The sequence below is a fragment of the Asterias amurensis genome, chromosome 10 (assembly GCF_032118995.1).
Source record: "Asterias amurensis chromosome 10, ASM3211899v1".
NCBI classification, from domain to species: Eukaryota; Metazoa; Echinodermata; class Asteroidea; order Forcipulatida; family Asteriidae; genus Asterias; species Asterias amurensis.
The window spans coordinates 19,597,623-19,614,310 of NC_092657.1; the positions used below are offsets into that span (position 1 = coordinate 19,597,623).

The window sequence follows — 16,688 nt, forward strand, 5'->3', positions numbered from 1 at the left end:
ACACACCCACGTGACGAGCTCTCCACCAATAGAAATAGCGAAACTGTCCGAGGTATGCTGCATTAAAATGGAGTAATAATTTTATACCTAGTCCCAAATCCAGTGATCCACTTTATTCCCTGTCCCTGATCAACGAGTCAAGAGTTACAAAGCTTGCCGTATTTTCATGCTGCATTTCTTCAGGGAGTGTTCCCATGATCCTGTCCACTTCGGCCATAGAATTCCAAGTGAGTTTGGCACATCTCGCTGTGGATAGTATTTACCATTCAGGTGGGCCTTAAAGCAAGCCCCAAACCACCAGGCACCTTTAAAATTCGCACCACAATTTATATTCTCATCTAAATCATTATCCTGATCTTTTGTTGTGAATGAGTAACCATTATGAGCTGACAGTGAATCGCCTGCATTGCTCTGAGCATTATATGAGCCAACATGGAGAGTGTACTTGTCACCTGTAACAGCAAACTCACCATAAGAAGCCCAAGCTGTGTTGGACTCCCAATCTTCCATATCTATTCCGAGTTGCCATTGACCCGATCCAGTAAGGTCACGCAGGATGTCATTCCCCAACCAGAACTCACTCTGCAGATCACCAAACCCAGATTGGTAGTCAGCCCAGGAACGGTAAAAGTCAACTAGTCCGTCTTGTCTCCTCTGGAACACAATCCAGCCTCCTCCATCTGTCTCCATATCACAGTAGACCTGTACCCCCTCAGCCAGACTTGAAGGGTATATGGTGTATATGCCATTGGTGAAGTAACCAGCTTGATACATCTCCAGACAACTGCTGTACATGTATCTTGTAGTGCTGGGTAGTGAAAATGACAAAGTGTCCAAGTTGTCATCATAGTAGGCACTCCCTTGAATCGCAACAAAGTCATCGAAGCTGTGAGCTCTGCTGGCATTATTCAACAGGCAAACATGATTTGTCTGATAGTTAAATGATGCACACTGTGGATCCATAGAGCAGTCTCGCCCACAGATCACAGGAGAAGATACCGTCTTCCACTGAAACACGTGATTCAGTAAGGCTCGGTTTTCAGCCAGGTAGAACGTTTCGATGAACCGTTGGTTAACACTATGGCAGGTCTTTACCATCAAAATCAGAACACATAATGATCATCACTTCCATGGTGATTGTTTGTGGAATCTTTTTTTTTCTTTTCAGAAACGTAGCAAAGTAAAAACGTTTTGTTAATGTTCCTCCTTAACTGTCGGTTGGAAATTGCCCTGACAGTGATAGCTAGTATTCGACGGATCAAATGAACCAAATATTTGGCTGCAAACAATTTTTAGGCAAAAGCTCTGCCCATCGACGTCACCGTTTCCACAGCAATAACAGAAAGAGAGAGGGGGGGGAGAAAAATCAACAAAGCTTGGAAACAAACGTCTGGCGTCGTGTGTTGTGGGTTTGATTGGCTGGTGTGTACTGTTCCCGCTAACGACTGACACGATTCTCTCGAGAGAGAGTGATTATAAAACAATTGCTCTTTGAAAACACTGACAAAAGCGTTCTATAATTAGGCCTCTTGTTTTTTACTCCCTACCCCCATAGTTAGGCAGAGTATTCACCACCATTATGGACCGACCTTCAAGTTGCGATGGTCATGTGAACCATGCAATCAACTTACATTCATAAATACCTAGGACAGATTATCCATTCTGATTGGTCGAGAGGGCATCACGTGGGGGTGTTATAACGGATGATATAACACCAGTAAAAAGTGTTGAAACATGCATGGGCGTGGCACGCGAGCTTGCACATGTGCTTATAAGACAGTTTCTTCATTCCTATTGGTCGAGAGCAACGGCTTAAACAATTATTGTGCCGCATCACGCGATACGTGCGAGGCGCACAGCATTCCCTTAAGGAGTTGTTTACCCGAGGGCCTTACCAATTCATAGCTGGAGGGGTGTTGTGTTCAAAGAAATCATTGAACAATTATATTTTTTGTATTTATTTTACTTTTTGACCAACAAGTGTTGATGTTTTTTGACCGAAAGGGTATTTATGAATGGGAATCAAAGTGTGTTGAATCGGTTTTCAACTAGTGGTTTAAACCCGCCGAGGCCTGGTTCTTGATAATAATTAAAAACTATTTACCTCGACGAAAAAGTTATCAAGAACCAGGCCTCGTTGGGTTTAAACCACTACTTGAAAACCTCTTCACCACACAATGATTCCCTTTATAAAATATTCATTTTGGTTTTTACCCATATACACCGATGTGGGTTAGCATTGTATACTATACTCAGTACTTATACACGAGGTCTGTGTAAAAACAAATCACGGGTATCTATTACTCACAGAACTCGGGTAAAAACTGAGGAAAAAGTGCTCACACACATCGGTGTGTATGGTTAAAAAAACAAAATAAATATGCTTTATCCCCGATGCAATTCTTTTTTATTTTTTATATAATATATACAATAACAAACTTGACAGTGAAGTCCTTCCTGGCGTACATTTTCTTTTGGTAGTTAACTTACTCTGCATGACCTATATTCACTTCTCTTTGATTCCGCCCCCCCCCCCCCCATTAGTTGTCAAAAGACTGAACTATTTATTTGTCGTATTGTCTTCATATCATCCAAAAATAGTTGGCAAAATATTTGTATTTCTTAGTCTAAAAAAATGTCCTAGGTACATGTACCACTATTCGCACGCTACAGCCAACGACTATTTAAATGCAGCTATAATGTGATGTAACGGGCTTAACAGGTATTCAGCAATCTGTTGTTCAAGGACTTTTTATTTCAAAACGTTTTTGTTGAAAGCTTTTTTGTTTTTCATTTTTGGAATCTTCCCCTATTTTTTCAATTGAAACAATGCTAACTTGATTTAGAAAGCCTACCGTTAATGTGCTGTTGATCCCTGTGTTCATAATTATGGAGAGTCTCGGAGCATTTCTTCCAGCAGCAACAAAATCCTTTCCAAGTCAACGAGTCAATCAATTCATGTTCCATTGCCGTACTTTTTTGCTGCATTCATAAATACCTCAGACAGTTTCGCTATTCTTATTGGTGGAGAGCGTCACGTGGGGGTGTTTAAACGTTTGATAATGACCAGCTGGAGCTCATCAGTTTATAACCGATTGAATTCAGATACTACGCGCTAGTCTTGGTGCAAGACGTTTCTTTTTACGGGCGATGCGGGCGCTGTCGGTGATTTGGCCGCGCTGTGTGTGAAAAGAAAACGAATACGTCTTGCACCAAGAAGAAGACAAAAGCAAAACCCAAAAGCTTGGAGACGAGCGCCTGTTTTCATGTGGCCGGTTTTGATTGGCTGTAATGTTCGCGGCCTAGATCACTCAGTTGCGAGTGCAATAATAAAGAAGGAAGAAGACAAAGCAAAACCCAAAAGCTAAGAGACGAGCGCCTGTATCATATGTGGCGAGTTTTGATTGGCTGTAATGTTCTCGGTCAAGATCCCTCAGGCGCAAAATGCAATAACCCTCAGTCTAGACTAATAATGCTGTTCTAGTTTTGCAGTAACGATTCTGCAATTATTAGTTTTTCGTTTATTCCACATCGTGTTCACCATCATGATTGTCAGACCTTGAGATGAATACTTTTATGTGGATCGCACAATCAATACTTATATTATACAAAATGCAGTCGACTCCCGTTATTACGAGCTCGCATATTACGAGGTTCCGGTTACTACGAGGTTTTTTGGTCCCGAACTGCCCCATGCGTGTTTCAATGCATTAAAATACTGATTATACGTCGAGCACGGTAGTAGCGAGAACACGGTTATAACGAGGTACTTTGGGCGACCCATTACGAGCAAAACATTGTTAAAAACCCTTTTATAACGAGAACAATACAAAAACCAACAAAGGAAATAGTACTACCTGTTGAGCGCTGCGCAATTCTGTGGAAACATATCAAAGCAACGTTTTGGTATTTGAGTAGACTTGATTCAAGTCTTCCCAAAAGATGCAGAAGAATTCAAGTTTACTCGCAGCGCTGCTCATGGGGAGAAATTTTTTCCAGCTAAAGCAATTTAATCGCCATCACAATGGCCAGGGCCCAATTTCATGGCGTTGCTTAGCGGCCGATTTTGTGCTTACTTTGCAATTTCTATTTCATAGCGCTGCTAAACCGTAAGCACACGAAAAGGCATGCTAACCTTCCGGTGCTTACCGCCCGAAAATAAATGAAGTCATAATGCAAATCCGCGATAAACATGCAATATTGCCGCCCAATTTTTCTGCTAACCTGTGAAATACGCTTAGGCTTAAGCAAATCTTTCTGCTACAGTAAGCACGTAAATTTGCTTACCATTAAGCAGCGCTATGAAATTGGGCCCATTCAAAGGATCGTTTTAAAGATCGCGTTAGTACATTCTTAACAGCAGTAGACACTATTGGTAATTACTCAAAATAACTATTAACACAGAACCTTACTTGGTAACGAGTAATGGGGAGAAAATGATAGTATAAAACATTGTGAGAAATGGCTCCCTCTGAAATGACGTTGTTTTCTGAGAAAGACGACATTTTTCACGAATTTGGTTTCAAGACCTCAGAAATTTATTTTGAGGTCTCGAAATCAAGCATCTGAAAGCACACAACTTCGTGTGACAAGTGTGTGTGTTTTTCTTCCATTATTATCTCGCAACTTCGAGGTAAAGACAGTGAACACTATTGGTCATTGTCAAAGACCAGTCTTCTCACTTTATAATGTATCTCAACATATGCTTAAAACAACAAATCTGTGAAAATTTGAGCTTGATTGGTCCTCATAAGAAAAACACCCTTGTCACACGAAGTTGTGTACTTTCAAGATGCTTGATTTCGAGACCTCAAATTCAAAACTTGAGGTCTCGATATCAAATTCGTGAAAAATTACTTCATTCTCGAAAACTATACGTCACTTCAGAGGTAGCCGTTTCTCACAATCACCTCTCCCCATTACTCGTTACCAAATGAGGTTTATGCTGATATTATTTTGAGTAATTACCAATAGTGCCACTGCCTTTGGAAAGAGTTAAGTTGGAAAGGTTTTTGTTCTAATTTGTTTAATATACCTCATATAGAATACTCTGATCTGATGTTAAAAATGTAGTCATGAACATGGCTGCGCCCCTTTTCTCTCAAAATTACGTCATAGCCACTCGATTGTGCCCGCCTTGGAAATAACGGTCGCAAATAGGTCGTTCGTGTGTACTGCATTATTATGTACGTGTATGTAGTGATCATTCGCTTTACACGTTCAAAGCACCGTAGCACTTTATTCCCTGTCCCTGATCAATGAGTCAAGAGTTACAAAGCTTGCCGTATTTTCATGCTGCATTTCTTCAGGGAGTGTTCCCATGATCCTGTCCACTTCGGCCATTGAATTCCAAGTGAGTTTGGCACATCTCGCTGTGGATAGTATTTACCATTCAGGTGGGCCTTAAAGCAAGCCCCAAACCACCAGGCACCTTTAAAATTCGCACCACAATTTATATTCTCATCTAAATCATTATCCTGATCTTTTGTTGTGAATGAGTAACCATTATGAGCTGACAGTGAATCGCCTGCATTGCTCTGAGCATTATATGAGCCAACATGGAGAGTGTACTTGTCACCTGTAACAGCAAACTCACCATAAGAAGCCCAAGCTGTGTTGGACTCCCAATCTTCCATATCTATTCCGAGTTGCCATTGACCCGATCCAGTAAGGTCACGCAGGATGTCATTCCCCAACCAGAACTCACTCTGCAGATCACCAAACCCAGATTGGTATTCAGCCCAGGTACGGTAAAAGTCAACAGTTCCATCTTGTCTCCTCTGGAACACAATCCAGCCTCCTCCATCTGTCTCCATATCACAGTAGACCTGTACCCCATCAGCCAGACTTGAAGGGTATATGGTGTATATGCCATTGGTGAAGTAACCAGCTTGATACATCTCCAGACAACTGCTGTATCTTGTAGTGCTGGGTAGTGAAAATGACAAAGTGTCCAAGTTGTCATCATAGTAGGCACTCCCTTGAATCGCAACAAAGTCATCGAAGCTGTGAGCTTTGCTGGCATTATTCAACAGGCAAACATGATTTGTCTGATAGTTAAATGATGCACACTGTGGATCCATAGAGCAGTCTCGCCCACAGATCACAGGAGAAGATACAGTCTTCCACTCAAACACATGATTCAGTAAGGCTCGGTTTTCAGCCAGGTAGAACGTTTCGATGAACCGTTGGTTAACACTATGGCAGGTCTTTACCATCAAAATCAGAACACATATTATGATCATCACTTCCATGGTGATTGTTTGTGGAATCTTTTTTTTTCTTTTCAGAAACGTAGCAAAGTAAAAACGTTTTGTTAATGTTCCTCCTTAACTGTCGGTTGGAAATTGCCCTGACAGTGATAGCTAGTATTCGACGGATCAAATGAACCAAATATTTGGCTGCAAACAGTTTTTAGGCAAAAGCTCTGCCCATCGACGTCACCGTTTCCACAGCAATAACAGAAAGAGAGAGGGGGGGAGAAAAATCAACAAAGCTTGGAAACAAACGCCTGACGTCGTGTGTTGTGGGTTTGATTGGCTGGTGTGTACTGTTCCCGCTAACGACTGACACGATTCTCTCGAGAGAGAGTGATTATAAAACAATTGCTCTTTGAAAACACTGACAAAAGCGTTCTATAATTAGGCCTCTTGTTTTTTACTCCCTACCCCCATAGTTAGGCAGAGTATTCACCACCATTATGGACCGACCTTCAAGTTGCGATGGTCATGTGAACCATGCAATCAACTTACATTCATAAATACCTAGGACAGATTATCCATTCTGATTGGTCGAGAGGGCATCACGTGGGGGTGTTATAACGGATGATATAACACCAGTAAAAAGTGTTGAAACATGCATGGGCGTGGCACGCGAGCTTGCACATGTGCTTATAAGACAGTTTCTTCATTCCTATTGGTCGAGAGCAACGGCTTAAACAATTATTGTGCCGCATCACGCGATACGTGCGAGGCGCACAGCATTCCCTTATAAGGAGTTGTTTTAACCCGAGGGCCTTACCAATTCATAGCTGGAGGGGTGCTGTGTTCAAAGAAATCATTGAACAATTATATTTTTTGTATTTATGTTACTTTTTGACCAACAAGTGTTGATGTTTTTTGACCGAAAGGGTATTTATGAATGGGAATCAAAGTGTGTTGAATCGGTTTTCAACTAGTGGTTTAAACCCGCCGAGGCCTGGTTCTTGATAATAATTAAAAACTATTTACCTCGACGAAAAAATTATCAAGAACCAGGCCTCGTTGGGTTTAAACCACTACTTGAAAACCTCTTCACCACACAATGATTCCCTTTATAAAATATTCATTTTGGTTTTTACCCATATACACCGATGTGGGTTAGCATTGTATACTATACTCAGTACTTATACACGAGGTCTGTGTAAAAACAAATCACGGGTAATATTACTCACAGAACTCGGGTAAAAACTGAGGAAAAAGTGCTCACACACATCGGTGTGTGGTTAAAAAAAACAAAATAAATATGCTTTATCCCCGATGCAATTCTTTTTTATTTTTTATATAATATATACAATAACAAACTTGACAGTGAAGTCCTTCCTGGCGTACATTTTCTTTTGGTAGTTAACTTACTCTGCATGACCTATATTCACTTCTCTTTGATTCCGCCCCCCCCCCCCCCATTAGTTGTCAAAAGACTGAACTATTTATTTGTCGTATTTTCTTCATATCATCCAAAAATAGTTGGCAAAATATTTGTATTTCTTAGTCTAAAAAAAATGTCCTAGGTACATGTACCACTATTCGCACGCTACAGCCAACGACTATTTAAATGCAGCTATAATGTGATGTAACGGGCTTAACAGGTAGTCAGCAATCTGTTGTTCAAGGACTTTTTATTTCAAAACGTTTTTGTTGAAAGCTTTTTTGTTTTTCATTTTTGGAATCTTCCCCTATTTTTTCAATTGAAACAATGCTAACTTGATTTAGAAAGCCTACCGTTAATGTGCTGTTGATCCCTGTGTTCATAATTATGGAGAGTCTCGGAGCATTTCTTCCAGCAGCAACAAAATCCTTTCCAAGTCAACGAGTCAATCAATTCATGTTCCATTGCCGTACTTTTTTGCTGCATTCATAAATACCTCAGACAGTTTCGCTATTCTTATTGGTGGAGAGCGTCACGTGGGGGTGTTTAAACGTTTGATAATGACCAGCTGGAGCTCATCAGTTTATAACCGATTGAATTCAGATACTACGCGCTAGTCTTGGTGCAAGACGTTTCTTTTTACGGGCGATGCGGGCGCTGTCGGTGATTTGGCCGCGCTGTGTGTGAAAAGAAAACGAATACGTCTTGCACCAAGAAGAAGACAAAAGCAAAACCCAAAAGCTTGGAGACGAGCGCCTGTATCATATGGCCGGTTTTTGATTGGCTGTAATGTTCGCGGTCTAGATCACGCAGTTGCGAGTGCAATAATAAAGAAGGAAGAAGACAAAAGCAAAACCCAAAGCTAAGAGACGAGCGCCTGTTTTCATGTGGCCGGTTTTGATTGGCTGTAATGTTCGCGGCCTAGATCACTCAGTTGCGAGTGCAATAATAAAGAAGGAAGAAGACAAAGCAAAACCCAAAAGCTAAGAGACGAGCGCCTGTATCATATGTGGCGAGTTTTGATTGGCTGTAATGTTCTCGGTCAAGATCCCTCAGGCGCAAAATGCAATAACCCTCAGTCTAGACTAATAATGCTGTTCTAGTTTTGCAGTAACGATTCTGCAATTATTAGTTTTTCGTTCATTCCACATCGTGTTCACCATCATGATTGTCAGACCTTGAGATGAATACTTTTATGTGGATCGCACAATCAATACTTATATTATACAAAATGCAGTCGACTCCCGTTATTACGAGCTCGCATATTACGAGGTTCCGGTTACTACGAGGTTTTTTGGTCCCGAACTGCCCCATGCGTGTTTCAATGCATTAAAATACTGATTATACGTCGAGCACGGTAGTAGCGAGAACACGGTTATAACGAGGTACTTTGGGCGACCCATTACGAGCAAAACATTGTTAAAAACCCTTTTATAACGAGAACAATACAAAAACCAACAAAGGAAATAGTACTACCTGTTGAGCGCTGCGCAATTCTGTGGAAACATATCAAAGCAACGTTTTGGTATTTGAGTAGACTTGATTCAAGTCTTCCCAAAAGATGCAGAAGAATTCAAGTTTACTCGCAGCGCTGCTCATGGGGAGAAATTTTTTCCAGCTAAAGCAATTTAATCGCCATCACAATGGCCAGGGCCCAATTTCATGGCGTTGCTTAGCGGCCGATTTTGTGCTTACTTTGCAATTTCTATTTCATAGCGCTGCTAAACCGTAAGCACACGAAAAGGCATGCTAACCTTCCGGTGCTTACCGCCCGAAAATAAATGAAGTCATAATGCAAATCCGCGATAAACATGCAATATTGCCGCCCAATTTTTCTGCTAACCTGTGAAATACGCTTAGGCTTAAGCAAATCTTTCTGCTACAGTAAGCACGTAAATTTGCTTACCATTAAGCAGCGCTATGAAATTGGGCCCATTCAAAGGATCGTTTTAAAGATCGCGTTAGTACATTCTTAACAGCAGTAGACACTATTGGTAATTACTCAAAATAACTATTAACACAGAACCTTACTTGGTAACGAGTAATGGGGAGAAAATGATAGTATAAAACATTGTGAGAAATGGCTCCCTCTGAAATGACGTTGTTTTCTGAGAAAGACGACATTTTTCACGAATTTGGTTTCAAGACCTCAGAAATTTATTTTGAGGTCTCGAAATCAAGCATCTGAAAGCACACAACTTCGTGTGACAAGTGTGTGTGTTTTTCTTCCATTATTATCTCGCAACTTCGAGGTAAAGACAGTGAACACTATTGGTCATTGTCAAAGACCAGTCTTCTCACTTTATAATGTATCTCAACATATGCTTAAAACAACAAATCTGTGAAAATTTGAGCTTGATTGGTCCTCATAAGAAAAACACCCTTGTCACACGAAGTTGTGTACTTTCAAGATGCTTGATTTCGAGACCTCAAATTCAAAACTTGAGGTCTCGATATCAAATTCGTGAAAAATTACTTCATTCTCGAAAACTATACGTCACTTCAGAGGTAGCCGTTTCTCACAATCACCTCTCCCCATTACTCGTTACCAAATGAGGTTTATGCTGATATTATTTTGAGTAATTACCAATAGTGCCACTGCCTTTGGAAAGAGTTAAGTTGGAAAGGTTTTTGTTCTAATTTGTTTAATATACCTCATATAGAATACTCTGATCTGATGTTAAAAATGTAGTCATGAACATGGCTGCGCCCCTTTTCTCTCAAAATTACGTCATAGCCACTCGATTGTGCCCGCCTTGGAAATAACGGTCGCAAATAGGTCGTTCGTGTGTACTGCATTATTATGTACGTGTATGTAGTGATCATTCGCTTTACACGTTCAAAGCACCGTAGCACTTTATTCCCTGTCCCTGATCAATGAGTCAAGAGTTACAAAGCTTGCCGTATTTTCATGCTGCATTTCTTCAGGGAGTGTTCCCATGATCCTGTCCACTTCGGCCATTGAATTCCAAGTGAGTTTGGCACATCTCGCTGTGGATAGTATTTACCATTCAGGTGGGCCTTAAAGCAAGCCCCAAACCACCAGGCACCTTTAAAATTCGCACCACAATTTATATTCTCATCTAAATCATTATCCTGATCTTTTGTTGTGAATGAGTAACCATTATGAGCTGACAGTGAATCGCCTGCATTGCTCTGAGCATTATATGAGCCAACATGGAGAGTGTACTTGTCACCTGTAACAGCAAACTCACCATAAGAAGCCCAAGCTGTGTTGGACTCCCAATCTTCCATAACTACTCTGAGTTGCCATTGACCCGATCCAGTAAGGTCACGCAGGATGTCATTCCCCAACCAGAACTCACTCTGCAGATCACCAAACCCAGATTGGTATTCAGCCCAGGTGCGGTAAAAGTCAACAGTTCCATCTTGTCTCCTCTGGAACACAATCCAGCCTCCTCCATCTGTCTCCATATCACAGTCGACCTGTACCCCATCAGCCAGACTTGAAGGGTATATGGTGTATATGCCATTGGTGAAGTAACCAGCTTGATACATCTCCAGACAACTGCTGTATGTTGTAGTACTGCGTAGTGAAAATGGCAAAGTGGCAAAGTTGTCATCATAGTAGGCACTCCCTTGAATCGCAACAAAGTCATCGAAGCTGTGAGCTCTGCTGGCATTATTCAACAGGCAAACATGATTTGTCTGATAGTTAAATGATGCACACCGTGGATCCATAGAGCAGTCTCGCCCACAGATCACAACTGAAGATACAGTCTTCCACTGAAACACATGATTCAGTAAGGCTCGGTTTTCAGCCAGGTAGAACGTTTCGATGAAGCGTTGGTCAACACTATGGCAGGTCTTTACCATCAAAATCAGAACACATATTATGATCATCACTTCCATGGTGATTGTTTGTGGAATCTTTTTTTTTCTTTTCAGAAACGTAGCAAAGTAAAAACGTTTTGTTAATGTTCCTCCTTAACTGTCGGTTGGAAATTGCCCTGACAGTGATAGCTAGTATTCGACGGATCAAATGAACCAAATATTTGGCTGCAAACAATTTTTAGGCAAAAGCTCTGCCCATCGACGTCACCGTTTCCACAGCAATAACAGAAAGAGAGAGGGGGGGAGAAAAATCAACAAAGCTTGGAAACAAACGTCTGACGTCGTGTGTTGTGGGTTTGATTGGCTGGTGTGTACTGTTCCCGCTAACGACTGACACGATTCTCTCGAGAGAGAGTGATTATAAAACAATTGCTCTTTGAAAACACTGACAAAAGCGTTCTATAATTAGGCCTCTTGTTTTTTACTCCCTACCCCCATAGTTAGGCAGAGTATTCACCACCATTATGGACCGACCTTCAAGTTGCGATGGTCATGTGAACCATGCAATCAACTTACATTCATAAATACCTAGGACAGATTATCCATTCTGATTGGTCGAGAGGGCATCACGTGGGGGTGTTATAACGGATGATATAACACCAGTAAAAAGTGTTGAAACATGCATGGGCGTGGCACGCGAGCTTGCACATGTGCTTATAAGACAGTTTCTTCATTCCTATTGGTCGAGAGCAACGGCTTAAACAATTATTGTGCCGCATCACGCGATACGTGCGAGGCGCACAGCATTCCCTTAAGGAGTTGTTTACCCGAGGGCCTTACCAATTCATAGCTGGAGGGGTGTTGTGTTCAAAGAAATCATTGAACAATTATATTTTTTGTATTTATTTTACTTTTTGACCAACAAGTGTTGATGTTTTTTGACCGAAAGGGTATTTATGAATGGGAATCAAAGTGTGTTGAATCGGTTTTCAACTAGTGGTTTAAACCCGCCGAGGCCTGGTTCTTGATAATAATTAAAAACTATTTACCTCGACGAAAAAGTTATCAAGAACCAGGCCTCGTTGGGTTTAAACCACTACTTGAAAACCTCTTCACCACACAATGATTCCCTTTATAAAATATTCATTTTGGTTTTTACCCATATACACCGATGTGGGTTAGCATTGTATACTATACTCAGTACTTATACACGAGGTCTGTGTAAAAACAAATCACGGGTATATATTACTCACAGAACTCGGGTAAAAACTGAGGAAAAAGTGCTCACACACATCGGTGTGTATGGTTAAAAAAACAAAATAAATATGCTTTATCCCCGATGCAATTCTTTTTTATTTTTTATATATTATATACAATAACAAACTTGACAGTGAAGTCCTTCATGGCGTACATTTTCTTTTGGTAGTTAACTTACTCTGCATGACCTATATTCACTTCTCTTTGATTCCGCCCCCCCCCCCCCCCCCATTAGTTGTCAAAAGACTGAACTATTTATTTGTCGTATTGGCTTCATATCATCCAAAAATAGTTGGCAAAATATTTGTATTTCTTAGTCTAAAAAAAATGTCCTAGGTACATGTACCACTATTCGCACGCTACAGCCAACGACTATTTAAATGCAGCTATAATGTGATGTAACGGGCTTAACAGGTAGTCAGCAATCTGTTGTTCAAGGACTTTTTATTTCAAAACGTTTTTGTTGAAAGCTTTTTTGTTTTTCATTTTTGGAATCTTCCCCTATTTTTTCAATTGAAACAATGCTAACTTGATTTAGAAAGCCTACCGTTAATGTGCTGTTGATCCCTGTGTTCATAATTATGGAGAGTCTCGGAGCATTTCTTCCAGCAGCAACAAAATCCTTTCCAAGTCAACGAGTCAATCAATTCATGTTCCATTGCCGTACTTTTTTGCTGCATTCATAAATACCTCAGACAGTTTCGCTATTCTTATTGGTGGAGAGCGTCACGTGGGGGTGTTTAAACGTTTGATAATGACCAGCTGGAGCTCATCAGTTTATAACCGATTGAATTCAGATACTACGCGCTAGTCTTGGTGCAAGACGTTTCTTTTTACGGGCGATGCGGGCGCTGTCGGTGGTTTGGCCGCGCTGTGTGTGAAAAGAAAACGAATACGTCTTGCACCAAGACTACAACGCGCAAAAACAGATCCGGAAACTGGGCGTTTGCAGTGCAACACATGGACGTCATAGATACAGAGCTCAAGCACGTCGGAAACGGATAAGTTTGCAGAGTTTCTTACTTTAATTACACCTTTTAACCCAAAAGGCTTTTATGCATGGAAATAAAAGAATAAGTGACTCGTTCTTTTAACGGCCGTTCAAATCTTAGCAGGATCGATGCCGTGTGGTAAAGGCCCTCGCCTCCGGCTGGAGCGGTATCACAAGGCAACGACCATGCCTGTTTTTAACGGCCGTAAAAGAACTCGTCGTAACCCTTTTGTTTCCTTTTTATTTGAGGGAGTAATAACTTTATTCATAGTCCCAGCTCCAGTCGTTCCACTTATCCCTTTCTCTGTTGAACGAGTTGATAGTTACACAACTTGCCTTATTTTCATGCTGCATTTCTTCAGGGAGTATTCATATCCTTTCCACCAGTACCATTGTATTCCATGTCCACGTGACACTTCTCCCTGTTGGTAGTATTTACCGTTCAGATGAGCCAGAAAGCAGTTAGTGAACCACCAGGCACCTTCACGATCCTCGGCACAATTGGAAGACTTTGCATCATTGTCTAGCCTTGATCAAGGCTGTTGACGTACTATTCCCCGGCCCGGTTCGCGGCACACGCATGCAGTACATTCACAAATGTACATTACCATACATTGTACAGCGAGAACAGTATAGCGTAGTCGTGAGAACGGTCGTGTCTTTGTATTTTCAACCTCATACACGTGGCTCAAACAACAGCCTTGATGGGTTTGTAATGCTTTATCGGAATTCCGATAAACGGGTATTCATGATGTGGGCGTGTCATTCTAAACATTGGCCAATCACAGGCGCGATTGAGAATGACGTATTACTGCTAGCAATCATGCCACATCCATGTGTGTGTACGCTGAACGCTAGCTGTATATGTACATGTAGTGTAATACGTGCTTTTTATAGCAGTGTCGGGAGCGTGGTGTATATATAGCTATGATTGTAAGGGGTCTGAATGCGCTGCCGGACGGGTGAGCCGGACATGACTCGCCCGGTCGGTAATGGTGTGGAACAACTTCGAACAACTTCCGTTGTCTTGCGTTTCATTATAACACGAGGACTATAATTACAACGTAGATGGTAGATTTGTCCCTGAATTGGAAGCTGCTGTACTATATAAGTGTAACGTTGTAGTGTAGTACTAGTAGTATGGCAAGAGTTAGTTTATGAAATTGAACTTTATTTAGTTGTTGTTCAGCCACACGCCATCTTCTACCGTCTGTCGACAACACATATTTTCGATCCCCAACTTTGATTTACCGCGAGAAACGTAATGAATAATATATTTCTACCTTAAGACAAAATAAACAGCTGGGTTTCTTATCTCATCTGGTCTGTGTTTTTGCTTCAAGGGGATGGGGTGTGTTGTACTGTCATATGCCCAACACCTAAGAATTCTTACCAAGTAGCCATCTTGCCGGAAACCCATGACACCTGGATACTTTTTTAACCTTTCTCAAACACATTTCACATGGTCTAATTTCCTTCCTTCTATTTCTAAACCCATGATTGATGCATTAAACGCGGCTGTTATGTTTTGTTGAAAGTTTCTGTAGTTGTGTTGCAAATTATACACCATTGATTTCCAGCGACTTACAGTTTGGTTTTACTAGTAGGGATTTCTCCCTCGCCCGCCGCCATTATTGCAACTATACTACAGCCACTGCTTGTTTACAATACGTCGACGAGCACATGTGTGCGAGTGCTTGCAGAACAACGTTGTGATTGACAGCGAGAGTTTATAGGTCAACCAACAACCAATGAGAACGGGTTGTTAGTAAACATTAGCATAATGAGCTCCGCCCTAAATTTTGGCAGATACAAAACCATCAAGGCGCTACTTGGGAAGACCCATGTACCGTAAGTGTACCGTATACTGATGGTACATGTACATAGTACGTATGTGTACATACGCTGTACACGTATATGCACTGGGTTATGTATGGGGGTGCGCTGGCGGAATTCAGTGATGGGGACTGGGATTTTGCAGATCGCGGCTGGCTGTAGCGCCTTGATCAAGGCTAATCATTGTCCTGATCCTTCGTTGTGAATGGACGGTCATTATGACTTGACACTGAATCACCTGCTGTACTCTGAGCATCATGTGAACCAACCTGGAGAGTGTACTTGTCACCTGTTACAGCAAACTCGCCATAGGTAGCCCAAGCTGTGTTGGACTGCAAATCTTCCAAATCTACTCTGAGCTGCCATTGACCTGACCCAGTAAGGTCACGCAGGGTATCATTCCCCAACCAGAACTCATTATCTAGATCACCAAACCCGGATTGGTAATCAGTCCAGTTACGATAAAAGTCAACTGAGCCATCTTGTCTCCTCTGGAACACGATCCAGCCTCCTCCATCTGTCTCCATATCACAGTAGACCTGTAACCCATTAGTCAAGCGTGGAGGAACGATGGTGTATATGCCATTGCTGCGGTAACCAGCTTGATACAACTCTAAACAACTGTCGTTACTGCTTAAAGTGATGGGTAGTGAAAATGACAAAGTGTCCAAGTTGTCATCGTAGTATGCGCTTCCTTGAATCGCAACAAAGTCACCAGGACGGTGAGCTCTGCTGGCATTATTCAACACACAAATACCTCCTATGGTGTGATAGTTGAATGATGCACACTGTGTATCCATAGAGCAGTCTCGCCCACAGATCACAACTGAAGAAACAGTCTTCCACTCAAACACATGATTCAGTAAGGCTCGGTTTTCACTCAGGTAGAACGTTTCGACCAGCCGTTGGTGTTTGCCCTGGCAGGTTTGTGCCATCAAAATCAGAAACAAGATTGTGGTTATAATTTCCATGATAACAGATTGTGGATTGTTTTGATGGTTTTTCAGAAAACGTATCATAGATAAAATTATGGGTTTATCTTTCCCCCTTGGCTGTCGGTTGCTGACACTGACAGTTATTCTTCGACATCATGTGAACAAAGTCTTTGGTCGCAACTAATTTTAACGCAGTAATAAGCTCCACCCATTATTGTCACCGTTTTGGCATTAACAAGAGAGAGTGA

At 41.4% G+C, this 16,688-nt stretch overlaps 4 pseudogenes; all 4 read right to left on the bottom strand.

The window, feature by feature from the left end:
• Positions 1-144: 144 nt before the first annotated feature.
• On the bottom strand, positions 145-1,098 carry LOC139942782 (microfibril-associated glycoprotein 4 pseudogene; annotated as a pseudogene).
• A 4,172-nt stretch (positions 1,099-5,270) lies between these two features.
• Positions 5,271-6,245, bottom strand: LOC139943480 (microfibril-associated glycoprotein 4 pseudogene; annotated as a pseudogene).
• A 4,270-nt stretch (positions 6,246-10,515) lies between these two features.
• LOC139942783 (microfibril-associated glycoprotein 4 pseudogene) lies at positions 10,516-11,499 on the bottom strand (annotated as a pseudogene).
• Positions 11,500-13,992: 2,493 nt separating this feature from the next.
• LOC139942784 (microfibril-associated glycoprotein 4 pseudogene) lies at positions 13,993-16,476 on the bottom strand (annotated as a pseudogene).
• Positions 16,477-16,688: the final 212 nt, after the last annotated feature.